This window comes from Cnephaeus nilssonii, assembly GCF_951640355.1.
Source record: "Cnephaeus nilssonii genome assembly, chromosome: 12".
NCBI classification, from domain to species: Eukaryota; Metazoa; Chordata; class Mammalia; order Chiroptera; family Vespertilionidae; genus Cnephaeus; species Cnephaeus nilssonii.
The window spans coordinates 72,806,099-72,832,976 of NC_137083.1; the positions used below are offsets into that span (position 1 = coordinate 72,806,099).

General features: G+C 36.5%; 1 protein-coding gene across 3 annotated transcripts in view; it reads left to right on the top strand.

Moving 5' to 3' along the window:
* TFEC (transcription factor EC) overlaps positions 1–26,878 on the top strand; it is a 90,750-nt gene that overhangs the window by 7,976 nt on the left and 55,896 nt on the right. The window contains exon 1 of one of the 3 annotated variants that reach the window (XR_013814326.1): positions 4,222–4,345. The exons of the other annotated variants lie outside the window; for them this stretch is intronic. The gene's annotated coding sequence lies outside the window, so the exon portion shown is untranslated. Of the gene's footprint in view, positions 1–4,221; positions 4,346–26,878 lie in introns of those variants that run through there. 3 annotated transcript variants of the gene reach the window in all.

A 26,878-nucleotide genomic window follows, 5' to 3' on the forward strand; every position in this document is an offset into this window, starting at 1 on the left:
AGAAAAACAATTGTTTGGATAGTGAAGACAAAGAAGAGAGAGGTGTGTATGGACTTGGAGCAGGGGATTGGAAATTAGATATACAAGTAGGGTGAAATTTTAACAGGGGGTATAAAGAAAGAATAGGGAAAATCTAAAGCAGAAAAGGGTAAGAGAAACAGAACAACAAAAGGGGAAAAGTTAGGAAGAGAGTGATGGAATAAAGGTAGAGTTGAGATAGAGTAAAAGATGCAAATGGAAAGATGAAAATAGAATGTAGAACACTAATCCCAAAGTAAAATAAAGAGAAAATAAAATGACACTTTTTTAAAAAAAGGTAAAATAGTAGTAGTAATAATACTGATTGAAAATAAAAAATGTAATAATTAAAAAGGTAAAATCAAGTGAGGGAAAAAATTAAAAAAAATAGTTTCTTAAGTAAAAGATGAAAAACATCAAAATAAAAAAATAAAAAATAAAAAAATAAAATGTGCAGTAGTGAAGGTCATTCACTTCCTCTATTGTTCTGTTTGGCACGCCTGTTTCCCAGTCAGGACAGTATTGCAGTTCTCTGCACTCCACTGCTCCTCAGTGTTGTAAGCCAGTCCTGATTTTTAAGCAGGCAGTGTCTTAATTTCTTGTATTCCTTTATTTGTGATTACACAAGAGTCAATTTGTGATTCAGCCCCTGGGTGGCAGTGTTTCTGTATTGACCTCCGGGTCTGTAGGGCCTCTCTAGCCTGCGCTTAGATCCTGCTTTCCCTGTGGCACTCAATACCGGTTTGTGGGAGTGGGCTGCCCCAGAGCTGGTTCTCCAATGGTCACTCCCCGCTCTGATCCCCAGGTTCCAGAAAAACAACTTTCCCCTGCAGTCTCCTAGGATGTCCCCAACTGGGTGATCCTATGTATTAGGCTTAGTAATCAGAAACAAGGATTTGAAGAGGAAAAAACGCAAGTGTGTGAACTCAGGGGCTGCGCACAGGGTGCAGTCCCTTTTTCCCCCTTGGGTCTAAGCAGCGGGCACACTTTTAAATTTTTAGGCTGTCCTTTTGTGTCAGTTCAAAATGGGTTGCTTTTTAGAGATCCTTTCTGTTAGCAGCTCTGAGAACCCCCTTCCACATTCATGGATCACGCCAGCCCCAACAGCCATGTATTTTTCTAGGCGCAGACTTCCCCTGGTCTTCCAGCTCCCACAGTATGCGCGTTTCTCTGTCCTGCTGGGACCAGAGACTTCACCTTATCCCAGGCGAAATCTGACCTTTCTGTGGTGGAGTGTAGAGCTCCTCTGAATCCACATGTTTGTGCCAATTGGGGACCGGTGTTAGGGGTTCGCAGCTGTTCTGTAGGTGCCACAGTTGTAGATTTTCAGGCTTCTGATAACATCCACTTTCCACTTCAAGATGGCGTGGTCTCCGCGTCTGAGCCGGTGGCTCTGGGAGGGAACCCAGCAGCAGTGGGGGCTGCCCGGTCAGGGGAACCCCGTCCAGCAGTCCCCCACCTTCTCCTGGAGAATAGCTGTCCCTTAACTCGCCAACAAACACTCCCCGTGCGACCCTCAGCTGTTCTTTCTATCTGCTCCGGGACAAGGCTTGGGACACATCTGTCTATTCCGCCACCATTTTTTTCTCCTCCAGAATCGGTATTATTGAAAAGCAAAATAGTAAGATAGGTTGTGGAATTTCCTCAGGTAAACTGTTTTAACCTTTTGCACTCAGATGTCGAGTGTGACTCGACAAGGTTAGCATTGGTAGCAGCTCGTATGTCGAATTGTATTGAATGTATCAATAATTTGAAATATAAAAAATATCCAAATAAATAAGTTTGTATGAAAAGAAACTCCAGTTTTTTATTCTACTGCCGCACTTTGTAAAATCTAGGGTATTTAAAAAATTAAAGCCAGAGTAGAATAAAGGAATCGAGAAAAAAGCAAGCGAGTGCAAAGGGTTAAGAATAGATTGGTCAAGGAGAGAAAGCCCTTCTTTCTGATTTTGTAATTGCTCTCAGGATACAGAGAGAGGTTGGGGCTAATGATTGTCACTTTTCTTTTTTCTCTCTTCAGTTTTGAAAGAATAGGTGAGAATTCAAAATAGAATTTAAAATTCTTACAACAATTTCAAATAAAAGAAGCAAAGAGTCATTTTAGTAAGGATTCCCATGCCTCCTTCATATTCATACCATGTGAGAATATTTCAAATCATCTCTTGCCTTTCCTGAAACACTCCTCATCAGCCTGCATACTAGAACAGAGTGTGATTCGCTCTCTAGCTTCTTCCACTGGCCAGAGAATCCTTTCAGTCCCCCCCTTCGTTCCTTTCTTTATTTCTTTTTTTAAAAAAATATATTTTATTGATTTTTTACAGAGAGGAAGGGAGAGGGATAGAGAGCTAGAAACATCGATGAGAGAGAAACATCGACCAGCTGCCTCCTGCACACCCCCTACCGGGGATGTGCCCGCAACCAATGTACATGCCCTTGACTGGAATCAAACCTGGGACCTTTCAGTCCGCAGGCTGACGCTCTATCCACTGAGCCAAACCGGTTTCAGCTCCTTTCTTTATTTCTTATTGTGTGAACATGTTTCCAATACAGAAGTTCATATGCATATGAATAAATTAAGTTCTGAAACATATTCAGCTTCCTTACATATATTTCCATCCAGATAAAAATTTGAGCCAGAACTTTCTATTTGTTTAATCATATATATTTTGATATATCCTTTGCTCCCTTTTGCCAAAACTCATTCTCTCAAACATCTTTTCCCACTCCCCCCAAATTTAGATCAGTACCGGCTACATTGAAAATCTGGCAGGTAATGATCTCATCAAGTATCTTCAGGGAATTTTTCAGCAGCTAAGATGTTTACACTCTTTGCTTCTTTCGATCCTGTTCAAATTCAAATGGATTTGAACCCACTGAACAATCTGAGGTCTGTAACAGTTTTGTAAGCAGCATTTTTTTTTTAACATCAGACTTTAAATTCTGGTAAACTTAGGTTTCTTAATTAATTGTAGTCTAAGAGGCATCTAATCCTTTAGTTATACTCTCGAATGTTCCTCTCCAGTCAATCACTTTTTCTTTTCTGTAGCTTATTATTGTCCATCACACGTGCAAGGCACTTTTCACATAATGGATACTTTTATCATTCCATCAGTACTATACCTACTATTATATGTTCTTCCCATAATCATATCAACCTCCTCTACTTTTTCTCTGCTCTCAAATTTTAAAACATTGATAGTTTGTATTGCAAATAAAAAAAACATTTTTATTAGCTTTCTGAATGCTTATTGTGGACATGTAAGTGTAGAAACAAGTCAGGGGCGGAGTCTGCCCAAATGAAATGACTGCTATCATCCTCAGGAGAATGTAGAAAATGTGTGATTTTGTCTTGATCAATCACTTAGTTACGTTCTAACTAAACAACTGCATTTCACCAATTAATCATACTGGAAAGTGTCATAAAAAGTATATATGAATTTGCTATTAGTCTGGGGTTTTGCAACCATCAAAAATATGATGGTTGAAGTAGATACTGAAAAATAACCAGCTATTTTCTAGGCAAGAAACGGGTAAGAAAAAGACATCAAACCAAAAACTAGCATGGAGTTGTAAAAAGCATGGCACATTCAGTGGTCTTTGATTAGAGCTTGGGATCTTCACAAGGGGAGTAGCTTTATCTGACTGTGTTTGAGTGGGATATCTCTGTCCATTTGGAACACATACTAGAGTCCTTAGTTTTAGATTTTGTTTATAGAGTGTATCTGCTGTAAGAGAGCAAGGACAAACATGTGTCTCTGGGTAATACTTTTCAAAGTGGTTGTACCCCTGGCAAGAACAGAAGACAAGTATTTGGCTAAAAATATGATAGAACCTATTTCATAAGAAAATCAAAGGTGATGGACTATGTCATTTTTCACTCTAGAAATAAGTACTTAAACTGAACATGAATGACTCCCAAAGCAGTGGAATAAGCAAATATTTGCAAGTGATTTAGTCATTTCTTTGTGGTTGCTTGGCTTAGTCCTGCTAGAACACACTGTGAAATAGGAAGTCAGTTCAGCATTTTTAGCTTGCTAATTTGCCATGTGATTTTGAGTAAGTCTCTCTCTCTCTCTCTCTCTCATGGTTTTTTTTTTTTTTTTTGTGTGTGTGTGTGTTTGCTGAATATTTTCAGTTAAATTAATATCTAGCATCTAGTGTGGTGGGCGAAGGACTGGGATCTGGACTGACTGTGAAGAAAGAGTCTAGTAGTGTTAAAGTTTAGGTCTGCTGTGCCTGAAGAGCGGTTCTGAATTTATTCCTGGGATACCAAACTTATATTGAATATGGCAGCTCTAAGATTGGCAATACAGATCAGAGCCTAAAGGTAGGAACTCTCTCCTTCTTCCTATGGGATCCAGGATCTCACATTTCAGATAGATTTTCAGAGCATGAAGGATAACCATAAACTACTACTTAATATATCTGGCCTTTCTTCCCTTAATACCCTCTCCTGAAAACAACCTCAAAGGATTTTACCTTAGGACAGAGCTCTCAGAGCAAAATATAGAATGAATTTGGGAAGTAACCTTTAATTTTCTTTTTCTTTATAGGTCCCCTTTGCTTTTCCATATTTTCTAAAAAATTTATTGCCACTTAATTTGTTTCAACATGAAACACTGGTTATACTAAGTAGTATCTAAATTCACTTATACTCAGTCCTTTTGGACACACTCAGTGAAATGCATGACAAAACTCGATGTCATTTTCTAAATCCAAAACAAACAGCAACAACAAAATAGCAAGCAAAGATATTTCAAAATACACTAGTAGGAGATAATTTACAAAATAAATGTATACACTAAAATAGTAAGTCCTCTACTGGGGATAAATGAGAGTCAGTAAATGCTAACTTGCTTGAGTAGCAGTCATCTTAGAAGAGTTTTAATCAGTATCAATATCAGCTATATTACCGGAAATCTTTTCTCTTTTCTCCACCAGTTGATAATAGCGAACATTGATTGGGCTCTAGTCAGGTACTAAAAGGCTTTACATGTATCACCTCTTTTGAGCCTGACAATACCCTTGAGGCAAAAGCTGTTATCTTTATTGTTCAGAAAGGTGAGGTTTCAGAAGGATAGTTAACTTTCCCAAGGTGACCAGTGAGGAAGTGATGGAGCAGGGACTTGGATCCAGGTCTGTGTGGTGCTTAAACACAGGTAAATTATACAATCATTTTTCCTCCCACTTTTAAATTTAAACTTTATCTTTGTTGTTCTTTTTCATTCATTTTGAACAAGAGCCTATCTTTATACCACCGAAGGAAAACAGTTCAAGAGAGAAGGGTTAGGGAAAATCAGAAAGCGCTGCGATGCTAAAAATGGTTCCTAGGCTTATGTATGGATAATGAGGTCTTTGACTGTGTTACATTTGCAAAAATAGCAGTTGCAGAGGTAACAAGGGACCAGAATAGATGGCTCCAATTCATAAAAGAAAGGGGCAAAGTGAAGACACTCATTAATGTTGAAGCAGTAGAAGGATAACTAGTGACAAATATCAAGTAGATTTGCTTCAGTTTGGTCAGAGAAAGGTCATTGATTATTTTTGGTTAAACTGGTTCACAGAGGCCAGGTCTCCACTAAAAAAGGGAATTAATTGCTTCCATTTCCCACTAATTGCCTCAACATTTCCCTTTGCTTTGTCATTGGAGATTTGGTCAGACAGGCAAAAAGTCAAAAGTCAGAGTTTGATGGAATCTACATAAAAAGGGAATCTGAGGAGACCAAATTATGGCATTTGGTGTAATAATGATAATGATAGTTAGCATTTTTTCCTGGGAGTGCTGTAGATTTTTAGAGACCTTTTCAATCTTTAATCAGACCGTAGGGCACATTTAAGAGAGTTCACTGTTTTTATTTCCATCCAGAGGATAAGGCATCACAGAGAGATGAACTAACCTAGGGCAAGTCTCCTGAGGTGTTAATCCTATAAATTGGAGTATACTCTCCTATGTTGAGTTTTAGCTGGAAGCTTGGGCTCTTCCCCGTTATCATTCATTCAAGCCCCTTCAGAGTTTTTAGGCTTTTTATACATTATTGTCAGATTACAACCTCCATCAATGACAGAAAAATCAGCCAAGAAATAGTGTGAAAGGTTTTGATGTTACCACAGTTGCTTAGTTTGAAGGCTATTAATTGATGCTACAACCATCTTCAATTAACAAGACATTTGCCCGGCTTGTGTGGTTCAGTGGTTGAGTGTCAGTCTAGGAACAGAGAGGTCACGGTTCGATTCAGGGTCAGGGCACATGCCAGGGTTGTGGGTTCGATCCACAGTGGGGGACATGCAGGAGGCAGTAGATACCTGGTGTTTCTCTTGCGTTGATGTTTCTATCTCTCTATCCCTCTCTTTTCCCCTTCTCCTCTCAAATCAATAAAAACAGTTAAAAAATTAACAAGACATTCTACTTTGTGTTTGCTGAATTAACCAGTCTTTGAAATCCTGTCCAGCTCCACCAACACCCTTTGAGATTTGTGAGTTTTATATTTCAGACATTTTGCTTTATTTCTTTGGAACACAAAGTGGCAATATAGATAATGGAAAGAGCATGGGCTCTGAATATGATAGATCCGTGTTCAATCATTTTGGCTTCTCTGATTTATTTGTAACACCTTCAGAGGTCCGATAGACAAGTTCTCTTTAGGAAGTCACAAGTCTGTACTATCAACTACTCTTCTTTCCTTGAAGAACCAGAAATATATTATTAATGTATTACATTATAGGCTCTTAGAAACATGGTAAATTAGAATGAACATGGGTTTTAAAGTAGGACGATAAGGTTTCAAAACAAGCTCTGTCATAACCAGTTGTTTAATCCCAGATCGTTCATATAATGTGATTGAAACTCAGTTTCTTCATAGAAACCTGCTATACCTTGTTGGGCTACTAGTATATGGTTATTAAATGTGACAGTGAAGGTAGAACACCTAGCTCAATATCTGCATAGATGGGAACCTAGAAACTAGCCACATGCTTCTTAGTGTTATTATAAATAATAAAGATATTAAATGAGGACACTATTAATTGAAGCAAGACCAAACAAACATAAGATGCTGGTCTAAAAGGAGTTTAGTTCTTTATTAAAATACTTTATTTGAACAAGATGCTCTCACAGTTATGGTGAACTTGAGCTGGACTATCTTATCTGTGGTCAGATGCCTCCTATAGCAAGTCCCCCTTACCCTACCTTATTAAAAGTGCTGTGCTCACATGAAGTCATTTAGTAATCAGTCCTAGGAATTGAGTGGTATTATTGCACTCATTGTACAGGTAAGGGTATTTACATCCTGAGAGGGAAATATTTGACCCACAGGCACATAGTAGATTGTCAGTGAGAAGCACAAGTTTAAAGCCATGTGGGCTAATTCCCAAACTTGCAATTTCAATTGGTGCTCTAACAATGCTTTTTGAAACATCAAATTGCAATTCAAGATTGTCATTTGTGCAAGCGGAGAAATTAAATCGCCCTCACCCTCATTTTTAAATCAAGTAAGGGGATTCTTAAAGCTTATATTTCTTCTGACAAAACAGGCTATTCACACTAAGAATAGAAAAGCATTATCAACAGTGACATCTATGTCACTAAACTCTACTTTAGGTTCTTTCTAAGAGCTTTAATTTAACCTTAAAAAGTATAACTAGCCGATTCGCTTGTCAGGACACATGTCTCAGTACTCTAACTGAGAAATGCTAGGAACTGGGCATATGGGTCCTTCCTGCTTGCATGGTGCTTTTCTCTAGCCTGCCCCTCCCCCTCGCCTCCCTCTGTATCTCTCAGGCAGGTCCAGGGAACCTTTCTGCCCAGTGTTGAAGCTGAGGACCAACTCTGAAGAGAGCCCTAATTATCAAATGATTTGCTCACAACTTTTTGGACTTGTTTCTTTTAAACAATACCATTTAATAAAACTCCTTTCAAATATATAAACAGGGCATACCTACTAAAACAGGAAGAGCTAAGATTGGTTTGACTGTTTTGATTAACTCGACTGCTCAAGTCAGTCAAAAAGTTATCACCAGTTAAGCAAACCATTTTGACAGATTCTTGGCCCACTGTGACTGCTTGTTTGACTGGCTTGCCTGTCAGGTGTAAGTGGTCAGATTGACTGGAGACAATCTATCTGGAAAATTTATCTTCGGCGGACGTGGGTGTCTGTACACCAGAATCTACTTTAAATAACTTTATTTGAAATCTGTACCTATTTTTCTGGGACCAGTGAGAGAAGTTTGAAAGTGACACATTGCAGCATTTGTCTTTCTAGAGTGAGATGTCTTTCCACTTGCTAGGGCTGGGCAATATATTTATAGGCCAAAAAATAATCACACATTTCCCTATGCACAGATAGAGTTCAATTACATTGAAACTCTACCCGAACTTGGGCAAACACTAATAAGGCATCATATTCTCTTCCTCTTCTGAAGGTTTGATGATAGACATATGACAGCAAATGACTTCTCAGAGATCAGGTTACCAATCCAGTCATGAACGACTTGTAAGAAAAAGTTGACCTTGCCACTAATCATAGTTCTTCTTAGACGAAGAATTTGAGAGAAGGAAAACACCACAACAAAAACAGCAAACAAAACCTTTGAGAGGCAAGAGAATCTGGTTGCCATTATTATTTGTGCTGCTTTTAAAAATCAAGCCCATGTATATATCCATGCTTATGTTCCTCTAGGAAATTTACTTTGAAATAAGCTCCCAAGTTTGGGCAAGACAAAAACACCACTATGAAGATGAGGAGAATGATGTATTTATACATTTATGGGGAGAATATAATAGGCTTGTTATCTGCTGTAAGCTCATTATTATTAAGGTCTGGCCTAAGTGGTTGAGTATCCTAGTTCATTTACATTGATAATTTGAAATATCCTGCTATTGTTTGAAAGACTTTCATGTGCTGCTTTCCAACACTCCTAAAATTTTAACTTTTTCCATGAAAATGTCTTGCACATGTGTAGGACTTAGATGCTACTTTGTGTACTTTTATTAAATAAGTTCAATGGTAAGATTAGATGGAAGTTGGGGCGAGAGTATCGGTAATGAATAGCAGGATGGCACTGTTCTCAAAATAGCTTGCTTAATAGTCATAGTTTCTTTTGTGTTAGAATCACTTGATGCATCATTCTTTTTTTAAAAAAAATTATTAATAGTGGGAAAGAAAGCTTACTTTAGCCTTGCTTTCAAACTTTTTGCTTTTTAATTTCTTTATGATTGTTTTAAGCAATTAGCCCTTTGACCTGAGTAAAAGTAAGCAGCAAATTACATGTCATAGTTTGAAGAATGCTAGAGAGAGTTCATCAGGGTATATACATTTAAAATTTCATATGTTCACTATATTTTAGAATCATTATTGGTAATGTTTCAATGATCATCTTGATGCTTCAGATGTTTTACACCTCAAGGATCATTTCCTTTGGCTATGGAAATGTACAAATTTACCTCTCTGGCAACAACTCATGCCGCTGCCTGTTGAATTGTTCCCTGTTCAGCACTGGGTATTATCATTGAAAGACATTTTTAAATTTGAAATGGAAACAGCTTCATTTTAATAATTATTCTGATGGAAAACAAAATCTCAGTAGTGAGACCAGTGAAGATTGGAACCCTTGCTTTGCTTTAGAGCTCTTTAACCTATGCACTGTCTTCACTTTCTGATGTGCAGAGCATAGAGAACAATGCTGCTCCCTCACCGGCTTGTTGTGAGGGTTACGTAAGGCAAGACAGGGTAGTGTTCCAAGCTCTGTGCCTGACACAAAGCAAAATTTCTATACTCACCAGCAATGTATGCCATTATTATCACTATGATTATTAACATAGTTTTTACTTTAAAAATATATTTTATTGATTTCAGAGAGGAAGGGAGAGGGGGAGAGAGATGGAATATCAATGATGAGAGAGAATCATTGATTGGCTTCCTTCTGCATGCCCCCTGAGGGGATCAAGCCTACAACCCCGGCATGTGCACTTGACCAGAATCAACCCAGAAGCCTTCAGTGTAAAGGTTGACACTCTATCCACTGAGCCAAACCAGCTAGGGCAATATAGTTTTTACTTTAAAGAGAGCACCAAAATAGAGATAAACAGACATGGATGAATTGATTTTTAACTTTGTGCTACTTTAACCACTTTAGTTATCTCATCAATAAAAAGTGTTAAATAGGGGAACACAATCATAAGGGATCAAATATGAGATCATAAAAGGGATCAATGCATGAGAAAATGCTGTGTACATTGTAAAATGTTGTATAAATACATTTTACTATAAGTCTTATTCAGTTTATTGATTATTGCCTTTGGGTTCCATGCCAGTTGTTTGTCTTCCTTATAATTTTGTGGCTGCATATTTAAAAATTCAGTTTCAATGACAGAGAAGACACACAAACTGTGACATGGATGGTGAAAATAATGAAAATGGTGGAAGTGTTTAAAAATCAAACAATGTATGCCATGCATCACTGTCTTTAAGTCTTATGAAAGCATCATATTTCCAGTTAAGAAAATTGCCACCATTTTGTCATTGTAAAATATTCTACAAGCAGTAAGGAAGGGGATTAAAACCATGTTTGGCTCTAACTGGTTTGGCTCAGTGGATAGAGCGTCGGCCTGCAGACTCAAGGGTCCCAGGTTTGATTCCAGTCAAGGGCATGTACCTTGGTTGCAGGCACATACCCAGTAGGGAGTGTGTAGGAGGCAGCTGATGGATGTTTCTCTCTCATCGATGTTTCTAACTCTCTATCCCTTTCCCTTCCTCTCTGTAAAAAGTCAATAAAATATATTTTTTTTAAAAAACATGTTTGAAGCTGCAATTTTGGAGATAATTTGCTATCGAGAAGCAGGGGAAGCCTGGTTAATAGACAAGTACTGTTACCAATAAACCTTTTATGGCAGAATTTTTGCCACCACCAAGAAAGTGACCAGTATTAACAAGCATAGATATTTATGAGAATTTTGAATGGTTTCTTAAGGAAGAAGGTATGTGAGCAATTGAAAGGAAGAATAAAAATGTTATAAAAGTCAACGGGGATAGGTTGTGAAGCACCTTGTTTCCCAGGGACAGGAACCTTCTGAGGATCCAATGTTCTGGGACCACAGCTCTCAGCCTTCCAGTTCTCTTGCTCTCTCACTATTTATACTTTCCCTTTGGTATAACTGAGTCTTTTAATCCATTGACTATTCAATTTTCTCACCTTTTGGTCTTTGTACCAGTTCACATCCAGCCTTTGCCCCACTCATTCCAGTAAGGTCTCACAAGTAGAGTCACTTCTTGCTCCATTGTTTTCTGTCATACTTGATAATCCTTGTTCAGCGCAGCCTCTTAGCTCAGCCTCCAGACTGCTGTCAAAGAAAACTAATGCCAGTGTTCTTGATCCAGCATCTAGAAGGGTTCAGGAATCTGGAGAAGTGCTGTGTGTAAATTATTAAAGAGTCCAAAGATGAAACATAATTTTGGAAGGCATTTGAGGGGCCAGAGAAGACTTAGCTAAAGGAACTATGTTCTCCTTGTCTCAGGACCCCTTGCTTTTTATTAACACAAATTGTACTAAGGCAAGGTAGGTAGATATACACTTCAAAGGCCAGGGTTTGGTACACAGGAACCATTGTCAGATTGGTGAATTGCCTACAGCTGTTCAGGTGTTTGGCTAGTAGGAGGCAATAACATATAGATTAAGATGCCCTTAGCTGACTGGCAGCAAGCAATCATTTTATGCATCCTTTTCAGATTTGGGGAAATGCCCTCAGCCATTTCCAGATGATTCAGCCCTGCTGACATGCTGGAATTGACTTCTGGCAAAAACAGTCCAGGACAATATGCAGATTGAGGACTTTACAACTTCGTGATCTTCCGTTTTAGTGGGACCTTCCTCTTCTCTTCTATTCCATTTAGTAGGTTTTATACTCTTTCTCTCATCCAACTTTATATCTCATCACCTCTGTCCACACCCTCAGCAGATGAATTTGCCTATACATTTACTGAGAAAATCTAATTTAGAAAGAAAATATTTTCAACTCCCTCCTCAGAAATCTAAAAATATCTTTATTAAAACACATTCTTTCTTTCTTTTCCTGTTTCATAGAAAGAAGATGCTTTTGTCAAAACTAGGTCCTCTGCTTTAGATCCCACTCAACACCTGTTTTTCAGTCACCTACTTAATCAGTCATTCTTTCTTGCTTGTATCTACTACCTCTCCTTAATTAAATGTTACCCTGTATATGTAAACATGAAGTCTCTACACACAAACACACACACAATAACAATAACAACAACAACAACAAAACTACTCCCATTTATTAACCCAAGAGCTATCTAAAATAACTAAAGTCCCCCAAGACTTCTCATTTTATGGTCAAGTATTCCAAAATTTTAAAAGCTGATTAAGAGTATAAACTCTGGAATTAGACTTCCTAGGTTCAAATCTTGGCACTACTAGCTGTGTGTCCTTTGACATATTACTTACCTTCTCTTTGCTTCAGTGTTTTCATCATTGAAATTAGAATGAGAATAGTTCTTCCTCCATAGGATTGTTGAGACATTAAAAAATTAATACATGTAAAATGCTTAGAATAGTTCTTGGCATAAAGTAAGCATCCAATGTGTTGTAATCATCATTGTTTTTGGTTTTGTTCTCATTCACTCATTTCAAAAATATTTATTTAGAACCTACCATATACTAGCTGCTGTGAACAATACAGGATATCTAATTATAAGTGAAAAAGATGAATTCTTTGTTCTAAACAAGCTTAGAATGTAGTCGGTAACATAGGTAAGAAATTATGACATATGAATAATTAGAAAAATGTGAGCACCACAAAGGATTTAGAAATGGAAAATATTAGGGAATGATCCATCTAAACAAAGTAGTCAGGAGACATTATAATCAAGTCTTGAGAGATTAGAAGTCAGTCTTTCAAAGAATCTCTCTCTCTCTCTCTCTCTCTTTCTCTCTCTCTCTCTCTCTCTCTCTCTCTCTCTCTCTCTCTGTGTGTGTGTGTGTGTGTGTGTGTGTGTGTGTGTCTTCCTCTCCCTCTAATATCTGTAAAGCTGAACCTACAAAGAAAGAAAATTTAGGCTTTATGTTTTGTTAGTCAGTAAATTGTGTTTACAGCTGTGGGACTAGATGATACCATCCACAGTGAAAAGAAGAGGAGAAGGTGCCTAGTGAGGAGTCTTGTGGCACCTCCAATTCACTTCTCAAGTCTCTATTCCAGGGTCCATCCTCACAGGCCATCTGAACAGAAATGCAGATTTGGGAGTCAGGCATGTAGGAGGTGTTTGAAATCATGAGAACAGATGCTTCCTCTGAGAGAGTGTGGAGAGAGAAGAAAACGCACAAGTGCTGAGCCCTGAGGTCTCCTTATTTACAATTCCCAATGCCCCTCTTGTCCCTGCATGATGACTTCCATTCTCACCGAGCCTCTGAGATCCTTCTCCCTAGGAACACCAGTGACCCAATTATTTCCCAGTCTGTCAGCAATAGCTTCTGCTCTTTCTCTTCCCCCCATCCCTGTAGCATTGGACTTTTTAACCACTTCTTTCTTACTTATTTTGTCTTTGTCATGTCACCCTGTACTAATTTAAAAAAATATTTTGAGATTCCTTTAGTCTTTCCTGTGTATTGCATGCCGGTGTTCCTCAGAGGTCTTTACTTGCTATTTTATCTTTGTAATTTTAATCCTTCATCCTGTGTAGCTTTATCTAAAACCCTGATTCAATGACTTCTTCTAAGCTGGCAACCAAATCTGTATTTCTAAATCCACACATTTAACTGTTTACCAGATCTCCCTCTTGGGAGACACTCAGATTTCATTGAAATTATTATCTTTTCATTAAAACGTTGCCTCAATTCCTTATTTTGATAACTGCCATCTTGTTCCCAGTTCCCCTTTCATACTTAAGCATCTTATGTGACTCTTTCTTCCTCTTCACTATATGTATAAATGAATCAGAAGTCATATATATATATATATATTTAATTCCTCTATATTAGGGGTAATACTTGACCTATCTTTTTAATATTAAATATTATTGACTTAACTTGGACCCTTTATTCTTCTCTCCTGAAATGTTACTGAAAACTCCTGAATATACCTTTTGTGCCCAGTCTGGTTTTTCCATAATTCAGTCTCCATAGTGTTACCTGAGAGATATTTCTGAAATACTAGTTGATCATGTTACCATCCTGCTAAAGGCATTTTATGGTACATCAGGGCTATAAGCTTAGAGTGATATTTTTTCTTCTTTATGAGCTGACTTCTGTCTAGTTTTCCATTTTCATCTGTCACCTACACTTTCTTGAGATTATACTAAAAGAGAAAGAAAGAAAGAATGAACAGAAGAAAGAAAGAAAGAAAGAAAGAAAGAAAGAAAGAAAGAAAGAAAGAAAGAAAGAAAGAAAGAAAGAAGGAAGGAAGGAAGGAAGGAAGGAAGGAAGGAAGGAAAGAAAAAAAGAAGGAAAGGAAGGAAGGAAGGAAGGAAGGAAGGAAGGAAGGAAGGGAGAGGGACAAAGAGAAAGAAAAGAACAAAGGAAAGTAGAAAGGAAGGAAGGAAGAACATTTTCCTTTTTAACTTCTTTTCCTGGAATATTTTAATAGCATTGAGAAGTTCAAGGTGTTAAATTTAGAGAACTGACCTCTATTAGGATTTTCTTCAACTATTTTAGGGAAATCTCATACTGCCACCATTTCCATGCAGGGTGTTTCTTAAAAGCCATCAACAAAATTCCTAGTGCTACAAGAATGAGAAAATAGAATTTGGAATTAAATTAAAAATGAGTACATACATATTAGTTCTTTATTGCTGCTGCAATAAAATTCCATAACCTTAGACGTAAAATGGCACACGTTACCTTATTTAGAGGGCAGATCTCTGCAATCGTTTTCACAGAGCTAAAGTCAAAGTAGCACCAGGGCTTAGTTTCTTTCTGGAGGCTCTGGGAGAGAACCTGTTTCCTTGCCTTTTCCAGCTTCTAGAGGCTGCCCACGTTCCTTAGCTCCCCGTTTATCACTGTGGCATCTGTGTTCAGAGCCACATTTCCTCCTGTTCAATTCTGACCTTCTTGTCTCCCTCTAATAAGGGCCCTCCCTTGAGATTACATTGGGCCCATCCAGATAATACAAAATAATCTCTCCATCCAAAACCCCTCAATTTAATCACACCCACAGAGTCCCTTTTATAATGTAAGCTTACATATCCACAGGTTGGAGTATTAATATGCAGACATCTTTATTGTTGAGGAAGTCATTATTTTAACTACCACAGAATAATCGTAAATAATTGATAAAAGTTTAACAGACTAAAATATTTTATAATACATTTTTGTTTTCTCCTTTTAGTTTTCAATAAAAAAGTCAAGTCTTATTTTAATTGGATTGTCTGCTAAAATTATATGGAAAATAGAATCCTGGATTTTCTCCTCGGAAGTAACAGTAAAATACTTTCCACATATTCCAAAGCTACACTATTATCTACCATGTTGATTTTTTTATTTCTCAAAAGTAATTGACACAAGAGAAAGTTCTTACTAATAATATTTTGTTATTCCAATTCTTGCCACCTTTTTATAGGCATTTGTTCATTTCTTAAATGTATCCCTGAGAGCACGAAGTTAAAAAATACTAAATACAATAGACATGATATTTATATAGAACAAGCCAAGCTGAAAATAATACTTTCTCCCTTCACCTCCTTCCCCATCCCTCCTTTCTCTCTTGTGAAAAGGAGTTAGAGATTCTTAGGAAAGAAACACAAAGGCAACAGCATTGGTATAAGGAAACTAAAATTTCCCCTGGGGAAAAGGGCTAGGACTCTTCAGAACAGTGCACATTTAATACATACATCTAGAGACTAAAGTGGAACAAAGCACCTTAAAAAAAGGTTAACCTAGAGTTAATATTTTCTGATAGTAGATTTTGATTGTAGCATTGTCCCATACTATATGGAGATCTCAGATCTTGCAGCATCTGATGGTTACCAAACAGATGAAATAAAACACAAAATAAAACAAAAAAAATCATAAGTGAATCAAGTAAAACTATATTAAGAGTGGGGAGGCAACGCCAAAGGTTTTCCCACCGGAGAGCAGAGGTGGTTGGTTCACATTTGTATTTGAATATACAACACTTTTTTTAAAAAAATAGTGGGGGATGGAGTTAAGTTTTATTTTTCTTGTGAGCTATAATAAATAACTTGAAGTTGAACCTATTTGTAATCAAAAGACAAGAAGTTGAGTTCACTTTTTGCCCGTATAATTGTGAGGAACTCAGATAATCTGAGCTTCAGTTCTTCATTCATAAAATGAAGATAAAAGTCTTTACTCAAATCATTGGAATGTTTGATTCAACCTGTGATTGTGGCTACTATTATTTTGCATTATGAGCTTTCAACTAGTCCACGAGGTCCTGAAATCAGTCTTCTTGATGAATTCATGTTTCACAGAAATGTACTTTCTATAATGACAAAAAATTAAAACAGAAATATGTTTTTTTATTATAAAAGAACATTGTTCTTCAGTGACAAGGGTAAGGTAAAACTACAACAATGATATAACTGAAGGCCTTTCCTACAAGAATGCACAATGCACAATCACTTGAAGAATTTGATTAATGGAGATAATGTAATAACAGCTACATTTAGAACATAGAGAGTCAAAAACCATCATATTTACTAGTTAAGTAAAACAAAGACAATATAAATTTTACATTTTCCTCTTCAGAAATGAAAGTAATATCTACAAAAATTGATTGATAGACATGTACTTATGTAACAAAGCCATTTTCCCAGATTGTCAATCAAAATGAATAATTTCAACGTCTCATTTTCTGCTAGATCATTTTAATATTTAACTACCTAAAATACCCCCAATCATATTCTTTAGAAAATGGTTAGACTGGAATTCTGCAGTTCTAATGATGACGTTTTATTATGATAAAAATGACTTCATTAATTGATGATCATATATCAACTCATAAGGTAGATAAAATATTTTAAAAGTTTTCAAGTCTAAGATAGTATAAAGCCATTTGAAGTGTTTAGAAAATTTTTGAGAAATAAACATTTATAATCCTTTTGTTTTTACAAAATTGTATATGGATTTCATTATAAACTTAACCACATTAATTGTCCACTTTCTTTCTTTTATAAGGTCTGTATATGTTGATAATCTATTGATATTTTGACAAATCTAACACTTAAGATATAATTAAATATAATGTATTAGTAACAGAATGATACAAGAGATGGCAAGAATTATAGGGAGGTTTGATTTTTATCCCACTTGTCCTTATGAATGGCTTTAGTTCTATTTTAGAACATGTGAGTTTAAAAAAAATGCAGATGATGACTTTCCAAGATATTTGATTTATGACCTTTTAAAAAATTCTGTCTTGTTTCTCCTTTATTCTCTGCATCCTTGAAAGAACATTCACAACTTCATAATGAAAATAATATCAAAATGTTACTATACCAAGGATGAAAAATATAATACATTCAAGCATTTCATGAGAGCTATGTTTTAAGTTGAAAGTAACTGTAAAGTATAAAGCATCATTTAAATACAATTGTTGATTTCTGAAGCAAAATGTATTTTGCTTTATAAAAGTAGTCATTGATATTAATGCTTCAGCATTATTTCAGTCAGCTAAACATCTTCCTGAAAAGAAATTTAAGAAATTTTACTGAATCTAGCTTAAGTAATTAACTTGTGCTTTCCATACTTATAGGAAACAATTGAGTTGTGTAAGAAACTTCTAAAAAAAACATATAAACAATAGTATTACCTTATTTAAATGTAGCCAGTAGCACCAAATACAAATATGACTAATAATACAAAATATAATGTTATACCTGGATAATTTATTCTTAAATAATGGAACAATACATTTTTAATTCATAGAATTGGTTTATTGAATTGGAAAGGACATATCTTTTTCTTTTTTTCTTTTTTTAATCCTCACCTGAGGATAGGTTTTCATTGATTTTCAGAGAGAATGGAAGAGAGAGGGAAAAACAGAGAGAAATATCGATGTGAGAGAAACATATCAATTCGTTGCCTCCTGTACTTGCCCTGACCAGGGCCTGAGCCAGAGAGAAACCTGCAACCAAGGTACATGCCCTTGACTGGATCAAACCCAGGACCCTTCAGTCTGCAGGCCAATGCTCTATCCACTGAGCAAAACCGGTTAGGGCTGGAAAGGACATATCTCCATCTCATTAGTTCTTTATATAGTATCAAGAGATTTTATTTGAAAAATATTATGTATTAAAAATTCAAATTGAATTTGAAAATTGAATTTGAATACATAATATTTTTGGAAAATAACAAGCAATTATGTATTGCACTATTTTAAAATCTAATTGTGATGACCCACTTGAGTTTTTTATTTATTATATTATAAGGTTAAATAAGAAAAATATATGCAAAGCATATAGCATAGTCCTTTCTACATACAGTAAACCCTCAATTTTTTGAACCTTGATTTAACAGACTTTGTATTTAACGGACAAAATTTCTGGCCCATATGTCATATGTGAAAATTAACACCCTGTTAATTTTAATATGCAAGATTTGTTTATAATGAAATTAACTAGTTACTTTTTGTTATTTATTCACTGCTATTTTTAGCAAATTTTAGTAAATAGTCCCTATGTTGGAAAAAAACATTGTAGTAATTCCCCTGACATAAATATTACATATCAACAACGATAGTCTACATACTCTGTTTATTTAAATCCAAAAGTGACCACTGGTAAACAACGTTTAGCAAATGAGTAGTACATGATCACACCACATCACCTGTGGTAACTGGTTCTGTTGTCCAGAGGTGTGACTTTCTGCAGCAGTTTTTTCTTTAATTTATCTCTATTGTTGAAAGTATTACAGACGTCCCCTGCCCCCTCCCCCCATTGGTCCCCTCCACCTGGCACCCGTCCCCTCTAGGCCTACCATGCTATTCTCTGTGTCCTTGGGTTATGCATATATGCATATACATTCTTTGGTTCATCTCTTCCCACCTCCTTCCCCCTTCCCTCTGAGATTCCTCTGCAGCAGTTTTAACCCACCCTCCGATGTTCCCACCTGTACTAAGCCATGCTCCAGTCCTCTGCATTTATTTACTGGAGGTGACTGGTAAATGCACACAATTACTGGGCTTTTCAGTATAAGTTTAGAATTACAGTAATGCATATAGAAAACTGTCCTGTGAAATTAAACTTTTCATACATACTTAATTTTTTTTAGACAGTGCAATGTATTATTTAGTAGACTATTCTTTTTTTAAAATTTACCTTTATTGCTGAAAGTATTACAGATGTCCCCCTTTTTCACCCCATTGACTCCTTCTAGTATTCACCTGAAAATGTAACACACACAAACATCAAATAAGCATTTTGCAAAATGTGTGAAACTAATCAATGGAACCTAGGGCAGTGGTTGGCAAACCGCGGCTCACGAGCCCCGGTTTGCCGCTGTGTTGACTAATGAGTTTGCCAACCACTGACCTAGGGGAAAATAGAGTTTAGAATCACAAGAGATTTTCCTAAATGTAATTAGAACTTGGGAGTCTCCCCTGTTTTGTTCCAGGCCTCTCATCTTATAATTTTGTATATCCTCTAACGATCATCTCATCAGTTATCACCTAAGTATAGATGCTACAAGAATTGTATACACAGCCCACACCTTACTTCTGATTTTCAGACCCAGCTGCCCCCTTCACATACCTTCTTGACCACCTTCAAAACATCACAAACTCAATGTATTCAAAATCAAACTTACGATTCTCTCCCCAAGACCCAGTCTCCTCTCTCTCTGGGCAAAACTATCCATTCAGCTACTTAAGCCAGAAAACTCAGGTGTCATTTCTTAATCAATTTCTAACATCCATGGAATCCAGCTACTTGTTTCCACGGTACCACTTTACCCTGATCACATGGACCTAGGACAAGCAGCTCTTTCCTGGACTTTGTCATTTTATACCTCTAAAATTCACCCAACCAAACTACTATGTTTCCTTCCTTATGATAAAGAAAAATAAGATACCTTTCTGAACTTAAAGAATTTTATGGATTTGTCCTACTGGCTTACCCACTTCATAGCACATCATAATCTCTCTGATCTAGTCCATTATTTCCTCTCAGTGCATTGTTCTTATCTTGCTTCCTCCCACCAGGGCTTTTGCACATGCTGCTCCACTTCCCTGGAATGCTTTTTCTATACTCTCCCTCTAGTTGCTTCCTGTCATTTTCCAGATTCAGCCCTATCATTCCTTCCTCAGGAAACGTACCCCTAACTTCTGTCTAATCTTTTTCTACATGTTCATACTTCCTATCATGTATAGCACTTGAACATTTACAGTCATTTGAGTGATTGTTTGATTAAAAAAATCTGTCTCTTTCACCTCTCCATGAGCTATGTGAGGAGAGAGACTTTGCTCACCATGCTTGACTTTACTCACCATAATTACCAACCCAAGTGGCTATCATACATAGACATGCATATATTTGTTAAGCAAATGAATTAGTAAAATTAGTAGCAGAAAATGACTTTTTTCAGAGATAACTATCATTTGAATGATTTGTTCCCATTTTTATCTAGGTCTTTCTGCTTGATTTTGTGAGAACTTTTGATGTCATCAGGTTTATTACATTGTGTTATAATTATACTAGAGGCCCGGTACATGAAAATTCATGTACTGGACGGGGGGGGGGGGGGGGCGTCCCTCAGCCCGGCCTGTCCCCTCTCTCAGTCCGGGAACCCTCAGGGGTGGAAAGCAACCCAGCGATCAGGGGAAGGTGATGCCCATCACACTTCTGCTGCTGCCACTGCTGGCAGTGCAAGCCTCGGCCGGCCCTGGTTACCTGAGCCTCTGGAAGCCCTGGGTGGCTAGGCAGCCGCCATCCAAGGCTTGCCTGCACCTCGGGCTGACCCTGGGTGGCTGGGGGGCTGAGGGGACTGGGGGACTCTGGAGGCAGGACACCTGCTGCCCCAGCGGGGCTGAGGGGACTGGGTACCGCCATTTTGTGGCTGTGGGCGCTGTCATCTTTGAGGTCAGGGCAGTCAATTAGCATATTCCCTCCTTATTAGCTGTGGGCGCCGCCATCTTTGTGATAGTGTGAGGGTCAATTAGCATGTTCCCTCTTTATTAGATAGGATGTTTAATTATCCACATCTCCTAATAGACCATGAACTCTTTGAATACTGGATTATGTCAAATTTGTTCATAATTTTATTCTAAAAGTTTAAACAGTAACATAAAACCTAATGTATGGTAGGCACTCAAAAATATTGATAGAATTAATGAATGCTAAATCTATGAACACAATGTCAAATATATTTTAAAGCATTGTGGCTTAATATTTTTGCATGTTTCATATTAACTTATTCTAGCTATTGATGATGTTGCCAGTTGACATTAGTGTGTGCATGGCTCTTGTATTATTTTGAAGCCAACATGAGCTGGTCAGTCTCAATGATTCTTGATTGATGTCTATGGTTCAAAAACTCCAAATATACATACTCTTCCAAAACAGATTAGACTAAATAAACCACAGCTATTGCTGCCTTATCTAATTCTTTTAAAGTTATAAAATGGTAATTTTACTGAGATACTAACATAAACAAAAAAAATCAATACAGTAGATGGAATTGGATTAATTGTAAGAGATTTACAAGGGAAGCTTAGACTTTATAGTGCAAATATGAGTGCTTGTGAAGTGCAAGAACACTATTGAATTAGGAAAACTCTGATTAATAACATTCATGCCTCCTAAAGTCTTTTAAGTGTGTATCACTCCTCAGAGACACACTATTGGAATTATCCACATTCAAAGGATTGGGACTGAAGGAATATATTACAATCATATTTTATGTTAGTATCTTTCAAATAGCTTTGGATTATATAATACTCCACTGAAATATGCTGACATTTATTCAGAAGCTAAGTAAAACTTTTGATGAACTGAGCCTTACTTTGTTCAGTTGTTATATCTCAATCAGACAAGCTCGACTATATAATTTTAGTTTTAGTCAAGATGAGATTTATGGGTATATAAATATCCAAAGACTACTGTGAAGAAAGCGAGGGTTGAAGAAATGAGTTATTAATCTTTACTACAGAACCTTAACAAATGTCATATAGCTTTTATAAGTAGATACCTAGGAGGTAGTAGATTCATAAGCCCCCCAAAATAGATTTCCTCTTATAAACCTCTGATACTTGGAACATAATTAATAGTTACCTATTACTCACTTGTGAAGTCAAAGCTTTTGCTTCATTTATTAAATTCAAGCTTTAGTACAAAATTAACAAAATTAAATACTGTCATAGTGAATGGGAATGTCTACCTTGCTTTTTGATGTGTGTGTGTGTGTGTGTGTGTGTGTGTGTGTGTGTGTGTGTGTATGTTTTTATTCACTATCACCTGGTAATATATTTACAAGAAATGTATTTCTGACTGAATATATTTCTTTCTGTCCTTGCAGATAGTTATACATGCTTACTAGGTAGGTGCCCATGTTTGCTTGATTAATTTGTTTGACTAGTCAAATTAATGGTGATAAAGAGTCTTGTTACTGAGCTAATTTCTTATATGATGTTTGCCATTACTTTTTAGTATTGAGTTTCAAAAGACTAGTACCCAGAAGGTGTTTCATCTCCTCCCAGACTCTGTGACCTCCGTTTAGATAAGTGGTCTCCAGGTGGATGGTGACACATGGGTCACAGACCTGCTTCTGGAGAGGAATGACTTTCCCAGAGGACTGGCTCTAACAAAGAGCAAACTCTCATTAATTGTTTGCTGAGTGACTATTGAAAGAATTAGCTGAGGGAGGGCTTTTACCATACCTTATGCTTTCTTTATCAAAAGATAACATTTAAAAATTATATTTATTGTTAAAAGTATTACACATGTCTCACCATTTCCCCCCATTGGCCCCCTCCATCCCGCACCCACCCCTCCCAAGCCTTCACCACACTATTGTCTGTGTCCATGGGCTATGCACAAATGCATATAAATTCCCCAGTTAATCTCTCCCCACCCACCTCCTAACCCTGCCTTCCCTCTGAGATTCATCAGTCTGTTCCATGCTTCTATGTTTCTGGATCTATTTTGTTCATCAGTTTATTTTGTTCATTAGATTTTTCATATGAGTGAGATTATGTGATACTTCTATTTCTCTATTTGGCTTACTTTGCTTATTTTAAAAGGTAGCATTTTTAAAGAAGCTAAAATATATACAAGCTTGCATGAATATAAATACATAGCAATATTTAAGAAGCTATAATACAACTAATAAATATGACATGTACACTTTATACACAGGGTTTGTAGAGTCCTCTAAAGGTTTTTTGTTTTGTTTTTTAGTATGACTATTTATTTATTTCTAAAATTTCATTGTACAATATACTCTCCCGATTGCTATCCACTGGATGGATTCTGAAACCCATATAAGAATTAGGTCAAAAGACGATACTGTAGAACATTGAAAAATAAGTTGGGGGGATGAATTCAAGTATTTAAGAGCATAAGTTGAAAACCACTGTGTGAAGATGAGAATGACTCGACATGGGGACTTTGAGAGTCTTTCCAGTTAGCACTGGGTGGCTGGCTCACATTCCTTCTCAGCTCTCCCACCCAGCAGGACATTTTAAATCCAAATGCAAATTGGACCACCTAAGATTTTCTTCGTAGTAATTAATTTCTAACTAAATATTTGCTAATTTATAGAGTTGAAAACTTCCAAGATTGATCCTAACTTTGAAGAAAAAAAGACATCAGGTATTTGATACTCTGAATCATCTTCTGTTGTTTAAACTGCTAATGTCAGAGAATGAGATCCGACTTTTCTCTATGGTATTAGGCTGCTTTTGCAAGAATTTCCTTCAAATCTCTCCAAATAGCAAAATTCCTGTATCTAGTGTAGTTCAAAAAACAAGAATAGAAAAAGGGGAAAAATAAAGATCATAGATACAAACATTTTGTTTTTGTGATTGTGATTCCCCAATGATTAGGTTTTCTACAACCATGACAATGCTTTTTTTTTCTTCTTTCTGACCATCTCCTTTCCTTTAGCTCATTGTACTTGCAGGAGTTTGTGTGATTTAATCGTTTTTTAGCTTTATTTTTATTGTTGACACTATTACAACAGATGTCCGCCATTTTCCTTTCCTTTGACCTTCTCTTCCCGGCCTGTCCCCCCCTCCCTCTCGTCATCACCACACTATTGTCTGTGTCTATGGGTTTATATATGTTCTTTGGCTAATCTCTCACCATTTCCATCCAATCCCGGACTCCTGCCTCCCCTCTGACAGCTGTTAGTCTGTTTCCATGTATCCATGCCTCTGTTTCTATATTGTTCATCATTTTATTTTGTTCGTGAAATTCCATATATAAGTGAGATCATATGGTATTTGTCTTTCCCTGACTGTCTTCTTTCACTTAGCAAAATAATCTCCAGGTCCATCCAGGATATTGCAAAAGGTAAGAGTTCCTTCTTTTTTATGGCTGCATAGCATTTCATTGTGTAAATGTGCCACAGTCTTTTTATCTATTCATCTACGGATGGGCTTTTGGGCTGTTTCCCGATCTTAAATATTGTAAATAACGCTGCTATGAACATTGGGGTGCATATATTCATTCTGAGTGGTGTTTTGGATTCTTAAGATGAATACCTAAAAGTGGGATCACTGGGTCAAAAGGCAGTTCCATTTTTAATTTGTTGAGGAAACTCCATACTGTTTTCCACAGTGGCTGCACCAATCCTCATTTCCACCAACAGTGCACTAAGGTTCCCTTTTTGCCACATCTTTGCTAGCACTTGTTGTTTGTTGATTTATTGATGATAGCTATTCTGGAAGGTATGAAATGATATATCATTATAGTTTTAATTTGAATTTCTCTGATGATTAGTGACATTGAACATTTTTTCATATGTCTATTGGCCATCTGTATGTCCTCTTTGGAGAAATATCTATGCATGTCCTTTGCCCATTTTTTAAAATCCTCACTTGAGGCGATGTTTCCATCGATTTCAGAGAGAGAGGAAGGGAGAAAGAGAAAGAGAGACAGAGAGAGACAGTGACACCCAGAGAGAATCATAGAGTTGAGAGAGAAACAACAATCAGTTGCCTCACGTATGCCCCCCAACCAGGATCAAATCTGCAACCTAAGCATGTGCTCTGACAAGGAATCAAACCCACAACATTTTGGTGCATGGGACGATGCCCCAACCGACTGAGCCACCCAGCCATGACACCTTTGCCCATTTTTAAAAATTGGATTGTTTGTCTTTCTGGTGTTGAGTTGTATAAGTTCTTTATATATACAGAGTGTCTCAAAAAATGTATACACATTTTAACAGCTGATAGCTCCAATTTGAAAATGAAAAGTATTTTAACAAACACTGCCTTTATAATTATTCAAAGTATGTATATACATTTTTTGGGGAAACCTGATAGTTTAGGAATTAACTCCCTATTAGATATATCATTGAAAATATGTTCTCCCATAGAGTGGCTTTCCTTTTCATTTTGTAGATGGTTTCTTTTGCTGTGCAGCAGCGTTTTAGTTTGACGTAGTCCCATTTTTTAAATTGTTTTGTTTTGTTTCTCTTTCCCTAGGAGATATATCAACAAAAACATTGCTATGAGAGATGTCTGAGATTTTACTGCCTATGTTTTCTTCTAGGTTTTTATGGTTCTGTGACTTATATATAAATCTTTTATACATTTTGAGTTTATTCTTGTGCATGGTGTAAGTTGGTGGTCTACTTTCATTTTTTTTTTGCATGTACCTGTTCAATTTTCCAGACACCTTTATTGAAGAGACTGTCTTTCCTCCATTGTATCCTCTTGTCTCATTTGTCAACATTAATTGACCATGAAGGCATGAGTTTATTTCTGGGTTCTCTGTTTTGTTCCATTGATCTATACTTAATTTTAAAAAATACTTCAGATTACTCATTAGGCACATTGTTTGGGTTCTCTTATTAGTGTGTCTAAGCATTTTTATAGCTCATTAATACATATATTTCTTTTTTAATAAATGTATTGGGGTAACTTTGGTTAAAAGATTATATACATTTCAGGTGTATGATATTTTAATACATCATCTGTATATTGCATTGTGAGCTTAGAAATTTAATCCCCTTCCATCACCATATATTGACCCCCTTTACTGTCTTCAACCTCCCCCAACCCTTCACCTCTGGTAACCACAATAGCTATATTTGTGATTTTTTTTAAAAAGACCTACATCTCTCTATTAGAATATGGGAATTTGACTACATTTGAAACAGATTTCTTTAAAAAAATTTTAAGGCAAGTTTTATATTTTTATAACTTCAAATAATGGAACTTAAAAAAGCCACATACCACACAATTCTATCTGAAGCCTAGTTTGAGACAATTGATGGGGTAATGATCTAACCAGGTGATCCTTTGGGTTTGTGTATCCAAATATGGAGTCTGCAGGATAATTGGCTTTGAAAACACTACTCTGCCTTTGTAAGTGCTATCAAAGTTTCAGTCAGATCAGTACCAAATTACATATTTTGGCTTTTTACTTAAGGTGTCTCATATTATTCTGTGGGCCTTTGATCAAAAATAAATATAGTGGATGTTATAGTGCATGGCCTAGATTTCCCCCTGCATGACTGTTTTGCCTCTGATTAAATCACATGGAACTGACATTTTGTAGAAAACAGTGATCAAATATCTGCAATATCACAAGTTGTACCTAATATATATATATATATATATATATATATATATATATATATATATTACATGTCTATAATTATAAATATATATATATATACTTTGTGTCCTTTTTTCTTGGCTGCCAGGATGCTCATGAGTAAATTTTATATT